Source organism: Mandrillus leucophaeus, unplaced genomic scaffold, assembly GCF_000951045.1.
Source record: "Mandrillus leucophaeus isolate KB7577 unplaced genomic scaffold, Mleu.le_1.0 Scaffold5, whole genome shotgun sequence".
NCBI lineage: Eukaryota > Metazoa > Chordata > Mammalia > Primates > Cercopithecidae > Mandrillus > Mandrillus leucophaeus.
Window position 1 is genome coordinate 624,156 of NW_012105364.1, and position 14,923 is coordinate 639,078.

Below are 14,923 nucleotides of genomic sequence, written 5' to 3' on the forward strand. Positions count from 1 at the left end.
ATATGATCATTTCAATAGATGCCAGAAAAAGCTCTTGATAAAATTCAACATCCCTTCATGATCAAAACTCTCAAGAAACTGGGTATAGAAGGAACATAACTCAACATGATAAAGGCCATCTATGACAGGCCCAGAGCTAGTATCATACTGAATGGGGAAAAATTGAAAGCCTTACACTAAGTTCTGGAATAAGACAATAATGCCCACTTTCACCACTTTTATTCAGCAAAGTACTGGAATCCTAGCTAGAGCAATTAGGTAAGATAAAGAAAGAAACAGCATCCAAGCTAGAAAGGAAGAAATCAAATTATCCTTGTTTGCAAATGACATGATCTTATATTTAGAAAATCCTAAAGACTCCACCCAAAAACTCTTAGGACAGGTAAATGAATTTAGTACAGTTGCAGGATACAAAATCCACATACAAAAATCAGGCCGGGCGCGGTGGCCCATGCCTGGAATCCCAGCACTTTGGGAGCCCGAGGCGCACAGATCACTTGAGACCAGGGGTTAGAGACCAACCTGGCTAACAAGGTGAAACACTGTCTTTACTAAAAATACAAAAATTATCCAGGCATGGTGGCAGGTGCCTATAATCTCAGCTACTCAGGAGGCTGAGGTGGGAGGATCACTTGAGCCTGGGAGGCAGAGGTTGTAGTGAGCCAAGATTGCATCACTGCATTCTAGCCTGGGCAACAGTGCTAGACCCTGTATCAAAAAAACAAAACAAAACAAAACAAAATAAAAATCCAGTAGCATTTCTAGATGCTAACAGCAATCGATCCACCAAAGAAATCAAGAAAAAAATCCAATTTACAATAAGAAAAACCTGGGAATAAATTTAATCAAAGTAAAAGACATCTACAAGGAAAACTATAAATCACTGATGAAAGAAATTGAAGACACACACACAAAATGGAAAGATATCTACACTCCTGGATTGAAACAATTAATATTATTGAAATGTCTGTAGTACCCAAAGCAACCTACAGATTCAATGTAATCCCTATCAAAATACCGAGGACGTTCTTCACAGAAATAGAAAGAAAAAATCGTAAAATTCAAATGGAACCACAAACAACCCAGAATAGTTAAAGCAATCCTAAGCAAAAAGAAGAAAGCTGAAGGCATCACACTACTTTGATTTCAAATTGCACTACAAAGCTATGGTAACCCAAACAGCATGGTACTGGCATAAAAAACAGACACACAGACCAATGAAACAGAATAGAGAACCCAGAAATAAACTCACACACTTAACAGCCAATTCATTTTGACAAAGGCACCAAGAACACACATTAGGGAAAAGACAGTTTATTTAATAAATGGCACTGGGAAAACTGGCTATCTGTATGCCTAAGAATGAAACTAGATGCTCATTTTTTAACTTATTTAAAAAAGAACTGAAAATAGATTAAAGATTTAAATGTAAGACCTAAAAACTATGAAACTACTAGAAAAAAGTATTGGAGAAATGCTGCAGGACATTGGTATGAGCAAAGATTTTTGGGTAAGACCTCAAAAGTGCAGGCAACAAAAGCAAAAATAAACAAATGGGATTACACCAAGCCAAAAAAGCTTCTACAAAGCAAAGGAAACAATCAACAAAGTGAAGAGACAACCTATATAATAAAGCAAATTATTTTCCAACTATATACCTGGCAAGGGATTAATAACCAGAATATATAAGGGACTCAAACAGCTTCAATAGCAAAAACAAAAACAAAAAAACAATAAACAATCTGATTTTAAAAATGGGCAAAAGACCTGAATAGAAATTTCTCAAAAGAAGACATACAAATGGCCAACAGGTATATGAAAAAAAAAATGCTTAACATCACTAATCATTAGGGAACTGCAAATCAAAACCACAATGGGGCATCATTTCACACCAGTGAGAATGACTATTATAAAAAAGTCAAAACAAAGCTAGTGAGGATGTGGAGAAAGAAGAACGCTCATACATTGCTGGTGGGAATGTAAATTAGTACAACCATTATGGAAAACAGCATCGAGTTTCCTCAAAAACTAAAAATAGTACTACTATATGAGCCAGCAATCTCACTGCTGGGTATATCCAAAAGAGAGGAAATCAGTGTATCAAAGAGATATCTGCACTCCCATGTTTATTACAGCACTATTTACCATAGCCAAAATACAGAACTAGCCTAAATATCCACCAACTGATGAATGGAGGAAGAAAATGTGGTAGATATACACAATGGAATACTATTCACCCATAAAAAGAATAAAACCCTGGCGGGGCACGGTAGCTCATGCCTGTAATCCCAGCACTTCAGGAGGTCGAGGCAGGTGGATCATGAGGTCAGGAGTTCAAGACCAGCCTCGTCAACATGGTGAAACACTGTCTCTATTAAAAATACAAAAATTAGCTGGGCATGGTGGCAAGTGGCTGTAATCCTAGCTATTCAGGAGGCTAAAGCAGGAAAACTGCTTGAACCAGGACCCAGGAGGTGGAGGTTGCAGTGAGCTGAGATTACGTCACTAGGCTATAGAGTGAGATTCCATCTTAAAAAAAAAAAAAAAAAAAAAAAGAATAAAATCTTGTCAGTCAAGCAACATGGATGGAACTGAAGGTCATCATGTTAAGTGAAATAAGCTAGCATAGAAAGACAAATATCACACATTCTCACTCGAATGTGGGACCTGAACAGGGAATTTCAAGGAGGCTGAATGGTGATTACCAGAGGCTGAGAAAAAAAAGGGGGTGGAGGGGGAGAGGAAAGTTAGTTAATGGGCACAAAAATACACTTAGGAGACACAAGTTCTAGTATTTGATAGTACCATAGGGTAAGTGTACTTAACAATAATTTATTGTACACTTCACAATAGATGGAAGAGAATTGTAATGTTCTCAACATAAAGAAAAGATAAATGTTTGAGGTGAGGGATATCCTAGTCACCCAGATTTGATCATTACACATTGTATACATTTATCAAAATATCACATGTACCCCCCAAATATGTATAGCTATAATATATTAATTTAAAAAGACAAAAATGTATAGATTGTTGCCACTAAAATGTTCTGGATTTTAATTTCAAAAAAAGCTTTCAGTACCACTTGCCAATCCTTTCCCTGGTGCTTGGCTAGCTCCTTCCCTTTCTCAGCAACTTTTCCAGATTCACGCTGTTCTCCTCAGGCCCTTTGTACTACCTGCTCCCTATTAGTCCTCAACAAAGACGTCAAAAGAATCTTAGCACTGACTTTCTCCAGTCCCACCTCCTATTAACGCTTCAGTGTGCTACAATCTGACTCTGCCCTCACCTTTTTATTCAAAACTTTTCTGGTAATAGCCATCGATGATACTGTAATTGCCAAATCTACTGGCTGCTCTTCAGTCCTCATCTCATGCAGGCTCTCTGCTATCTCTGAATTCACTGGCCCTTTACTTCTTGAAATCATCTTCTTTTTGGCTTATGTGGCGTACTCTTCTGGGTGTTGTTTTCTCCCTCTGGCATTTCTTCCATAGTTTCCTTCACTGAATCCCCTTCCTTTAGTCCGTCCACAATGCCGGTGTTTCTGGGGACTTTTTCTTCTAGTGGTCTTCCTTACTTGCCAATATGTTCTGAGTGAGCTCATCCCTTTTCATTGTTTGCACTGCTATCCATGAAATGATGACTCCTAAACCTTATTTGATTAATGATTTGCAAGACATTGCTACCTGTATATCCCATAGGCATCTCAAATTCTATGTGTTCAAAACTAAACTCATTATCTTTCTTTAGCATCTGTTCTCTATCCTGAATTCTCTTTTTATAGGTGATACATCAATCTGGGAGTCCAAACTGCAAACATGAGTTTTTTTTGACTTTCTCCAGAAAAGACTAATTTCTACCAATTTTATTTACAAATATTTTCTTATTTTTTCTTTTCTGTATCTACTGCCACTTTCTTGGTTTGGACCCCATCTCTTCCATGGACTACTGCAATAGTTTCCTGGCTGGTGTCTCTATTTCTTACCTGGCCCCCTTTTATCTAATTAAATATGAGTTAGATAAAATTATTTACCCAAAACACAAATTTGACTATGTTAATTTCTTGTATAAATAACATCAGTGTTTCCCACTGCTTATATGATCAAGTCTAAGCTCCTTAGCAAGGCTTTCCAAGATTTTTTATTTCTGTCCAACCCTCCAGATTTTCTCCATCTCTCCATTCCTTTTTTCTCTCCAGCATATCCCCTCTCCAACCCTGGCCCTTTGATTTACCACCCTTTTAAAGCAAATTTCCTAAATATATCATGCTGTCTCATGATTCTACGCCTTTGATGGCTCTTACTCCTCTTACAAAACTATTTATGCCTTGTCTGGCTTAGAAAGTCTTTTCCGATTCCCCAGGAAGGGTCAGTGGCTCTTCTGGATGTTCCCCCACCCCTCTCAATTCTAGAAGTTATATTCCATTAACTATGTCTCCCTTCCGGATCATTAACTACTTCAGTGAAAGAATTATGTATTATATGTATTTTCCCCCGTTCAAGGCCAGCAGAATAACTAGAGGCATTACAGAAGCTCAATCAATGCCTTTTTAATTAAACTGACCAATGCAATATGACAAAGAACATAACAACAGATTGTTAAAGAAAGATCAGAAAAAAGAAGAAACAACTTGCCATTTACTACTCGAACTTTCTCCTTCGTTTTTCTGAGTATAATCTAGAGAGAGAGTAGGGATGGGGAAGTAGTTCATTATAGCTGGTTTCTGGGGATTCAGGAATCTAACAGAAATATAGTTTAAAGCAATTCTGGTGAATCCCTATACCCCAAGTTCTTTCCCTATAAATCATGCTGCTGTTAGAAGCCACTTTAATTTCATGAGTTGTCAGTGCGCTTTGCTGCATCCACGACTTGGGGTCTCTCTTTACTATTGACATAAAAATGCCTGGCATTAAATACCCAGCATCTATCAAGGAAAGCCAACATACGAACTGTCATCGAGAAGTAATCAGACTAGGACATTAGGATGTCTCAAGTGGTTCCACATCCTAATATTAACCAGACTGAAATCTGTTTAGGTCTTAAAATTAGTTAAAATTGGACTCATTCAGACCCAGAAGAGCATCTGCTTTCAAGGATGCAGCTGCTACACTTTCAATGGCAACTTACTGTGACTTCTTTAATTGATTCATATGAGGATGTCCTTGTGCATCTGCAATATTATCTAAAATTGTTCCAGTATTAGCTTAGACTGGTATCAGCTGTCAGGAAAGCGAGAAAATGAAAAGGGAAAGATGGTTATCTCGGCAGGAAAGGAAAGGTTAACACTGTGAATTCAAACTTTTTAGAAGATAGAAAAAGACAGTGAAGAATGATCCCATGAGATTTTTTCACTGAAAACATTTTAGAAGATCAAATTTTAGTATAATAATGATTTCCGAATCCTCTTCCTATTTGTACAGAGGTGAAAGACACCACACAGTTTTCTACTCTAACTTGGGGTAAAATAAGTTCGTTCCTTCTTTTCTTCTTCCTTCCTCTCTCTCTCCCCTCTTTCCTCCTTTCTTTCTCTCCTTCCTTCCTTCCTCTTCCTGCCCTATCTTTTCTCCCTCCCTCCCTCCCTTCCTTCTTTTTTCTCTCTCTCCCACTTTTTCCTTCTTTCTAAGACAGCAATCCTCCCACCTCATCTCCCAAGTAGCTGGGATTATAGGCGAGCATCACCACGCCTGGCTAATTTTTTAATTCTTTTGTACAGAAAGGGTCCGGCTATGTTGCCTAGGCTGGTCTCAAACTCTTGGGCTCAAATAATTTTCTCACCTCAGCTTCCCAAAGTGCTGGGATTACAGTGTGAGGAACCTTGCCCAGCCTCAAAATATTTAATTTTTAATCTTCAGTTTTCCTATTTAGAAAACTATTAATAGTACCTTCCTAACTCCTATAGCAATATGTGACTAGGTCTTAAGACAACTCTGAAATCCTTTGATGTTGTTGCCTGGACAAAACTAAATACTTAAAAAAAAATAGGAATGCTCATTAGGTCTGTGATATTAAGAATTCACAGGGCCTACAAAGTCAATGGGGACAGTGACAGGACCCCTTCATCCAACTTCTTTCCTCTCCTTAAATGCCTAAGGGATATGTTGCTATCACGCCTAACACTGCGGTCACATTTGAGTGTCAGACACCATAATACTCCAGCTCCAAGCTAGAGATTTAATGCCAGCTAATTCTACTCTCAGTCTTCATAATTTCTCTGTACTACTGTCCCTGCATTTTATTTATTGCCTTGAATTATTTGGAAACCTATACAAACTAATCTTTCCTTACCCCAGTGCTTTGTACACTGTAGGCACTAAATACGTGTTTAAGAAATAAATTATGTACTTATGAAGCCTACTGGCTTTTGGAACGGAGGGGTGATCTTCACATGCTAAAGTAACTTTGAACTTTCTTGGAATAGAGATGTCCCTTTTTCTTGAACTAAGTCATTACACCAAACTAAAATTTCATGGTAACTATTTTTGATCACTCTTCCCTGAGTCCCATTTTCCAAAGCTACTACTCTTTTCCCAACAGTACTTGGCTTCTGCCACTATTAGCAATTCATGTATTTACTTGTTCTTTCCCATCTTCCAAACCATCTATAATCTAGTTTTAAGTTCTTTTGCTCTGTTTCTACATCAGGATGGGCCTTATCTAAGAAACATGTTTGGAAAGTTCTCTTCATTTTGCTTCCTATTTCAGAAACAATAGTTCTTCTGCCTCCAAATAATAACTACCTCTTTTCACGGACCCCAGATATTTTAGGTTTGAACTACTAATAGCAAAATAAATTGATTTTGAAAACCACCATGCTCATTGATACTGTTCCTTCTGATTGCACAGGATGGGGACATAATGCACATTAGTCAGATTAGGTCCTAAGCATGCATACACGTGTGTATAGCCAGCGGTGGAAATAAAGCCTACGCTCTGAGGCACAACATGCAACCAATGAATCCTTTCACATCTCGATTAAGGAGCAATCATTCCCTGCCTTTTCACTGCTCTCTCTCTTTTGCCCACTTTTACAGAGGAAGGGCAGATGAAAGGGATTTATTAAGAACTGGGATGGAGAAAAGTGAAAGAAATCATCAGGAAGGATAAAAGGGATAAGAATGAGGGGAACTGGAGGATCGGGGGAAGGTGCCTTAATTATATGTGCTTTTCTATGGTCTAGTCACATAATTGGTAATATATTTATATTTAAAAAATGTTTCCTGAATATGGAGGTGTTGAAGTCAGATAAAATATAGAGATGAATGTCTAAATTTAAAATTTTTTATTTGGAAAGTAAGAATTGCAATTTGGGGCATACACAGAGAATGGATGGTCTGTGACATATCCAAAGAACAAAGAGAAGGTTAGGAGTCTTGTGAGAAAGACGAACACTACATATTGTTTTAAAAGAAAGCTCATTGGCCCTAGTAGCTGTCAAGCTCTGACTGGGAGTGATGGTGGTAGATAAAAGCAACTTTAGAGTCACAGCAGGTTGTTTCAGCAGCTACTAGGTAAAACTGGTCTTAGAGTTACAGCAGGCCATTTCAGCAGCTGGCCTTGTAGAAAATTTAATTCTTGGAGCAGGTGTAATGTACACAGAGTGATTTTACCTCTGGCCTCCTGAGTTGGATTTAGTTGGGGATGACAAAAGTGACCCAATTTGTATAATGAACTTTCACAGAGGGGACGTTTTATATTTGGGTATAGGAGGCAGAGACCTACTTTCTTTTATGTGGTACCATTTGTTATTTAAATGATCATTTGTTACACCTTCCCCCATCCACTGGTCATGAGACTATGGGCAATATAACTTCTTAGTGTTTCTCAGAATGCTTCCTCCGAAATATCTTATATGACCCTAGCTACAAACAGTAACTCTTTGGGGAAGCAAAGACATACCTGTTCCATTCACTGCCCTGCTTAATGTCTTAGATGTCTCTACACTTGTTTGAGAATATATTATTATGAGCCTCCCCAAAAACAGTAAAAACCAAACTCTGCTGCTTAAGAGAAATTTTCATCTCTATGAAACCATACTCTTTGCTGCTGCTTCCCAGAGGAATATAATTTATTCTTCCACCTTTTATTACCTCTAGAACAAATTTCTTAACAACTCTAAGTCTCGTTTTCCTCAAATACACAACTTAGGGAGTTGTTGAGAGGACCACAAGGAAGATGTGGCACCTTGCACTGTGTCTGCAACAAAGTTAAGGGCCATCCTTCGAGCCCTGGTAACACTCTGCCTCTCTCCTATGGACGTTAGCACATTTCATCTTGCACTGTATTTGCCCACAGCATTCCTAGTAGATTGTGAGATCTGTGAAAACAAAAACAGTAACTACTTCTTCCTGGCATCTCTCAGTGTATAGCTCTTCCTTACTCTCAGTAGACTGCTGATAATGCTTGTTGAATTTTATCTTCAAGTTAAGTGACAAATCAAAGAGTTTTATAACGATTTTTTTCATTATATTTTCACAATGCCTTTAACTTAATGTCTTCCAAATAGTTCATTCGCCTGGAACATTATTCTGTTTCAGGGTGAGAAACTAAAGTTCCAGGAAAGATATGAGCATCTGAAATGGAAGAATTACCCCAAATATCAAACTATATAGAAAGAACAAAGGAGATTCATGGAAGGCCCATTCTGATGAGCAAAACAAAAATAAGAGCCAAAGTAGAAATGGATAGTCGTTCCCTTAGGCTACCACAGGATAAGAGGCCAGTTCTGAGCCAACAGTACACACTACACACTGCACAGCTCTGCAGAGAGAAAATTGCATCTGGTTACTCCGGAAACAGTGCTTGATGGTAACAAGTCTGAGCAAGCCCTAGGTCCCCCAGGACATTTAGCTTTGGGGTCCTATCTGCATACAGTGCAAACCGGCATGGACACATGATTTGTATACCTTGTGATTGATAGTACAGACCTCAGTGTCTTTCAGTCCTGGGGAGAAACATCAAGATTGATTTTTCCTTTATTCCAAATAATCCTCCCTAAGGCTTGGTAAAAAAACTCATCATTTGCTAAAAAGGCGTATGGTGTGGCCAATTCAGCTCTTGCCGGATATGAAAGAGAAACAGGATGGGTAGGGGAGTGGAGGCTAATGAACAGCTCCTGTTCTTCTGTTGAAAAGCACTATTGTGGTGCTATATTAGATTTCCATGGACTTTGTAAGCCTTTTGTATTTCTGTAAAACCCTGCATCAAAGAGCATCTAAAAGCGTTAACCAATACTTAATCAGGTATTTTGGATGAATAAGGGACAAAGATTTAAGCTTTGCAGAATTCTAGAGGCAAAAATATTACATGGCAGAGAGATAACATTTGTCCCTGTGTTCAAATAGGATCCTTCGAGCTTAAGCATTTGTAAATCTTCCAAAGAGCCTTAGGGAATGGCTTATTCACGGGTAAATTGGAAACATTAGGACCATTTACAAATGGTGAAACTGAACCCAACAGAAATAAAGCACACTTCCCAATATGACACAGCAAGTAAGTAGAAACAGAACTAAAGAAGTTGCATCAGAAGTCCCATATGGAGTTCCTCTTCAACTTAACTTTTTCCAGTTGCTTTATTTCATGGGTTTCTTTTTGAGGCATCTGCATCACTCGTAAATTTGGATCTAAGTTGAAATACTCATTACTTTCTTGATATAGTTTGGATGTGTCCTCTCTAAACCTCATGTTGAAATATAATTCCCGATGTTGGAGGTGGGGCCTAGTGGGAGGTGTTTGAGTAATGGGGGAGGATCCCTTAGGGCTTGGTGCCATCCTCACAATAGTGAATGAGTTCTCGCAAGATCTGGTTGTTTGAAGTGTGTGAATCTCCCGCCTCTTTCTCCTGCCACGTTTGATACCTGCTCCCTTTCTCCTTCTGCCATGACTGGAAGCTTCCTAGAGAGGCCTCCCCAGAAGCAGATGCTGGCACTGTCCTTTCTGTACAGCCTGCAGAAACATGAGCCAATTAAACCCGTTTTCTTACAAATTACTCAGTCTCGGGTATTTCTTGATAGCAGTGCAAGAACAGACTACCATACCTCTTAACCAATAGCAGGTACAATCTCAGTTTTATCTTTGTACCCCCAACACATAATGTGTTTTCTGAAACCAGCAGGTAAGTACCAAGTATAGTGAACAGGAAGGTGGTCCTCTGGAGGTGGACTGACCTGAGTTCATATTTCTGACTTTCTCATATATTATACTATTTGGAAGAAGTTCTCTGTAACAGATTCCCCACCTGTGAAAGGAGGATCATCCTACCTAACTCACAGGATTCTGATGATTACATGAAAAAATATATAAAGGTTTAGAACAGTGTTTGACACACAACTGCTAATACATGGCAATTCCTCCTCCTCCTCCTCCTCCTCAATAAAGGTGTTGAACAAATAACAAAAACTCAGTATCTTTTTAATTTAAACCTTTATTTCAGCTTGAGGGGTGCATGTGCAGGTTTGTTATAGAGGTAAATTTGTGTCACAGGGGTTTGCTGTACAGATCATTTTGTCACCCAGGCATAAACCTAATACCCAAGAGTTATCTTTTCTGATCCTCTCCCTCCTCTCACCCTCAAGTAGGGCCCAGAGTCTGTTGTTCCCTTCCGTGTCCAGCAGGTCTCATCATCTAGCTTCCACTCATAAGAAAGAACGTGTGGTATTTGGTTTTCTGTTCCCGCATGAGTTTACTAAAGATAATGGCCTCCAGATCCATCCATGCTCCCGCAAAAGACATGATCTGGTTATTCTTTATGACTGCATGGTCTACCACGGTATATATGCACCGCATTTTCTTTATCCAATCGGCCATGGATGGGCATTTAAGTTGATTCCATGTCTTTGCTATCGGGAACAGTGCTGCAGTGAACATTTGCATGCATATATATGTCTTTATAGTAGAACTATTTATATTCCTTTGGGCATATACCCAGTAATGGGATTACTGGGTAGAATGGTAGTTCTGTTTTTAGCCCTTTGAGGAATTGCCACCTTGCTTTCCACAATGGTTGAACTAATTTACACTCCCACCGAGAAAGTATAAGTGTTTCCTTTTCTCCGCAACCTTGCCAGCATTTGTTATTTTTTCTACTTTTTAGTAATAGCTATTCTGACTGGTGTGAGATGGTATTTCATTGTGGTTTTCATTTGCATTTCTCTAAAGATCAGTGACATTTACCTTTGTTCCTGTTGCCTGCATGTATGTCTTCTTTCAAAAAATATCTGTTCATGTCCTTTGCCCACTTTTTAATGGGGTTGTTTTTTCTTATAAATTAAAAACCCAGTATTTTTCATTCCATCTACAGTGTTATGTGGGCATTGGAAAAATGACTCTAGCTTTACACATTTGATGGCAAAATCTGAGAGCCACCAAGACTGCAGAGGAAAATAGGCAGAATCTCAGAAGGCATGGCCACTCTGACTGCCATGTGGATAACACCTGGACAACTGATTTATCTGGAAGAAGAAGCTGACCCTGCCACCAAATACATAGATCATCACCGTGACTAGCTGTGTAATTGGTGGGGGCTCCTCTGAAGCATGTGAGAAGTGAAAAATACAGAATTAACTTGCTGACACACGGTAGACTTTGCAGGTGTAAATCTTGCTAAGACAATTTCTACTCAGTGAGGACAAGTGTGGCCGCTTCTCAGCATGTGGTGAAGATAACAGTTAAGTACCTCCCCTTTAATCTCTTTAGGGTCAGACAGTCCCTGTACAGGCTGATTGACGAGGTGGTGTGATACACATATTGACTAATGCTTTGTGAAGGTTAATAATATATGACTATATTTCTGTCTTTATACATTAGTAACACATGAATACTATTCACACATCCATTCCAGTTCTGCCATGTAATCCCTAGAATAATTAACAGTTCATATAGATGCTTCCAGAATCAATTTTTTTAAAAAGTAAAAGATAATCAATCTGTGTTTATGCCAGTTGAGAGTACATAGAGAATGAATTCAAGCTACACAGAGAAGCAATCATCTATCAGTTGTTTACACAATTTCAGGATATTACCTCAAAATCTAAATATCTTTCTCCAAGTAAAAGGATATGAGTATTCTTCTATTAACTAAGAACCAAATTCCTACGTACATTTCTTTTGAATTGACAACCATTTCATTTTGATTGGCCCAGAAAGTAGTAGTTACATTATGATTTAACCAGTTACTAACTGGATAACCTTGGGGAAATCATTAAACCTGTTTATCCAAGTGACTATTTTTAGCCTCAAAGGGTCATCGTAAGGATTCAATGATATAAAACACATAAAATATTTAGAACAATAATCAGCACATAGTGAGTGCTCAGCAAATCGAAGTGATCACTGTTGAACCCCCTGGTGAAGATCCTAAAAGAGTGAGATTCCTAGACTCATACTCTTACTCCTCGAAAAACCTTGCAAAAACTCTGACAGCTGTGGGTCTAGTTGTTCATGGCGCTAATGGCCAGAAAGAAAATGATACATTCATATATTAAACATATACACTGGATAAGATCATGACATTTTGAACTTAAAATAAGGAATCACAGAAGTATGAGAACAACATAGGATTCTGGCAATGTTCAAATCAGTGAAAACACACAGGAGAGAAAAGGGATAAAGGCAGAGGGCAGGTTCAAATTTATCTTTTCATACATAAAAAGGGGAGAATGCCTTTCTCCAGTCGCCAGTTCATCCACAGAGATGGCCTTCTTCAGGCATGAGGTAGGTGGTAGATGGGTAGGAAAGCCAGGAATGATGTTGAGGAGCAGCATGGGAGGAGATAAAGCAGTGTTTTTAACATTACTTTGAGGAATGACAGGGATCTCTCTTTCCGAGGAAAGGATGTCTGCCAAGCTAGGTTCTTTAACAAAGGCAACTTAGGGGTTATGTTTTTTTTCTTTTTTTTTTTTTTTTTTTTTTCAGACGGAGTCTCGCTCCGTTGCCCAGGCTGGAGTGCAATGGCGTGATCTTGGCTCACGGCAAGCTCTGTCTCCCGGGTTCATGCCATTCTCTTGCCTCAGCCTCCCCAGCAGCTGGGACTACAGGCGCCCGTCACCATGCCTGGCTAATTTTTTTGTATTTTTAGTAGAGATGGGGTTTCACCGTGTTAGCCGGGATGGTCTCGATCTCCTGACCTCGTGATCTGCCCACCTCAGCCTCCCAAAGTGCTGGGATTACAGGTGTGAGCCAGTGCACCTGGCCACAATTTAGGAGTTATTTTAGGAATTCAAAGAATATTCACCAAAGCCTTGAAATTGTTCATGTGATTGAGAGATCATGTCTGCCTTACTCAAACAGGGCCTGGAATCAGCATTTCTTTCCTGACCACAGTTTATTTCCTTTCTGTCAAAGAGGCACTATGAGAAAGGAAGAGGATTACGTGAGTGTGATTGCTGGTGGTAAAGGTAAGACAGTAATGATTCTGAATCTAAAGAGCCATTATGATACCTATGAAGTTGATATCTGAAATGATAGAAATTGTGTTATTTTCACCTGAAGAGACAGAAATTGGGTTATAAATTATGTTAATATGTCCATAAAAACACTGACAAATCAGGTTTTCCATGAAGGCTTAAAACAGCTGAATCAGGATGATTTTGGAAAGATGCTTTCTATATTTTCTACCACAGGAGACTTGTTATTTTATCTGCTTTCTTGGAAATATGTTCATCTTTCTGTTACTCTAGACTAAATTTACTGTACGAGTAAAATGGGAAAACACCCTTGTGCCTTGTCTGTTGTCAACTCAGCGTCACCTCTAGCCAGTTTCCTGGAAGCACAGGAACATTTACAACTTCTTGCCAGAAGGGGTTTTGGGTTTGGATTCTGCCACTGAGAGGTACTCCCAAAAGATGTGCAAGGCCAAAAGAAAGGGAAGGCAGGATTCTCTTCTTACAGCAGCAGAAAGATGCGCAGGCAGCTGGCAAATCAGAAGCTCGCAGCAGCTTCCAGAAGAGCTCCTGCAGACAGCTGCCTCCTCGCAGCAGGAAGCTGAAATCCCCGGCTGCATTTCCTGATTATCCTCAAAGGCAGCAGCTAGATTCCTTGCTTTTTGTATCCTTCCAATTGCTGTCTAAGCCCTTTCAGCGATTTCTAAAACATCTTATTCCCTATATTAAATTCCTTCTTGCTTGAAATACCTAAAATGGTTTCTGTTTTCCCAACTGAGCCTTGATGAATGGATGTAACCTTCTACTCTTGAGATATTTTTGAACCGTGGCACTTTAAATCTCAGAGAAGACCGGAGCAGGAAGGAGTGAGGTGGAAGCATCACCAAAGATCTCGGGTCTACCTTTAATGCCATGCTGCAACCTCTAAGGCAAGGATTTTTAAAAAGTGCCCTGCAGAGTTCCTAATCTCTGTTAAAAGACCAAATTACAACAAACGTAGATCTTAACTGGCTTTTATTTGTGATTCTAGAATAGTGCAGCAGCCCAGACAAAAAATGGTTCAGAATGCTCTGCTCTACCACATGTGTAGATTATATTTATAGCCAGAGAAAAGGAAGTGACATGTAACGCAAGGGATGCACAAAGGATGCATACTTGGTTAAAGCTCAGTGTTTGCCTCATTTGAACCTGGGTTGAAGAGTTGGCTGCCTATCACTGACTGAAGCTTGGCTGCTGTGATTGGCTGAGACTCAGCTACCTGTTACAAGAGTAGGTTCCAGTCTGTTTACACATCAGGTTAGGTTACGGTTCACTATGTACAAAGAACCCCTTAGGTCAAACTTAAAACATGTACAGAGGGCCGGGCGCGCCTGTAATCCCAGCACTCTGGGAGGCCAAGGCGGGCGGATCACAAGGTCAAGAGATCAAGACCATCCTGGCCAACGTGGTGAAACCCCGTCTCTACTAAAAATACAAAAAATTAGCTGGGCATGGTGGTGCATGCCTGTAGTCCCAGCTACTCAGGAAGCTGAGGCAGGAGAATGGTG

The 14,923-nt window shown here is 39.4% G+C and overlaps 1 protein-coding gene across 2 annotated transcripts in view; it reads right to left on the reverse strand.

The window, feature by feature from the left end:
• EXOC4 (exocyst complex component 4) overlaps nt 1–14,923 on the reverse strand; it is an 870,987-nt gene that overhangs the window by 89,941 nt on the left and 766,123 nt on the right. The gene's annotated exons all lie outside the window — the stretch shown is intronic.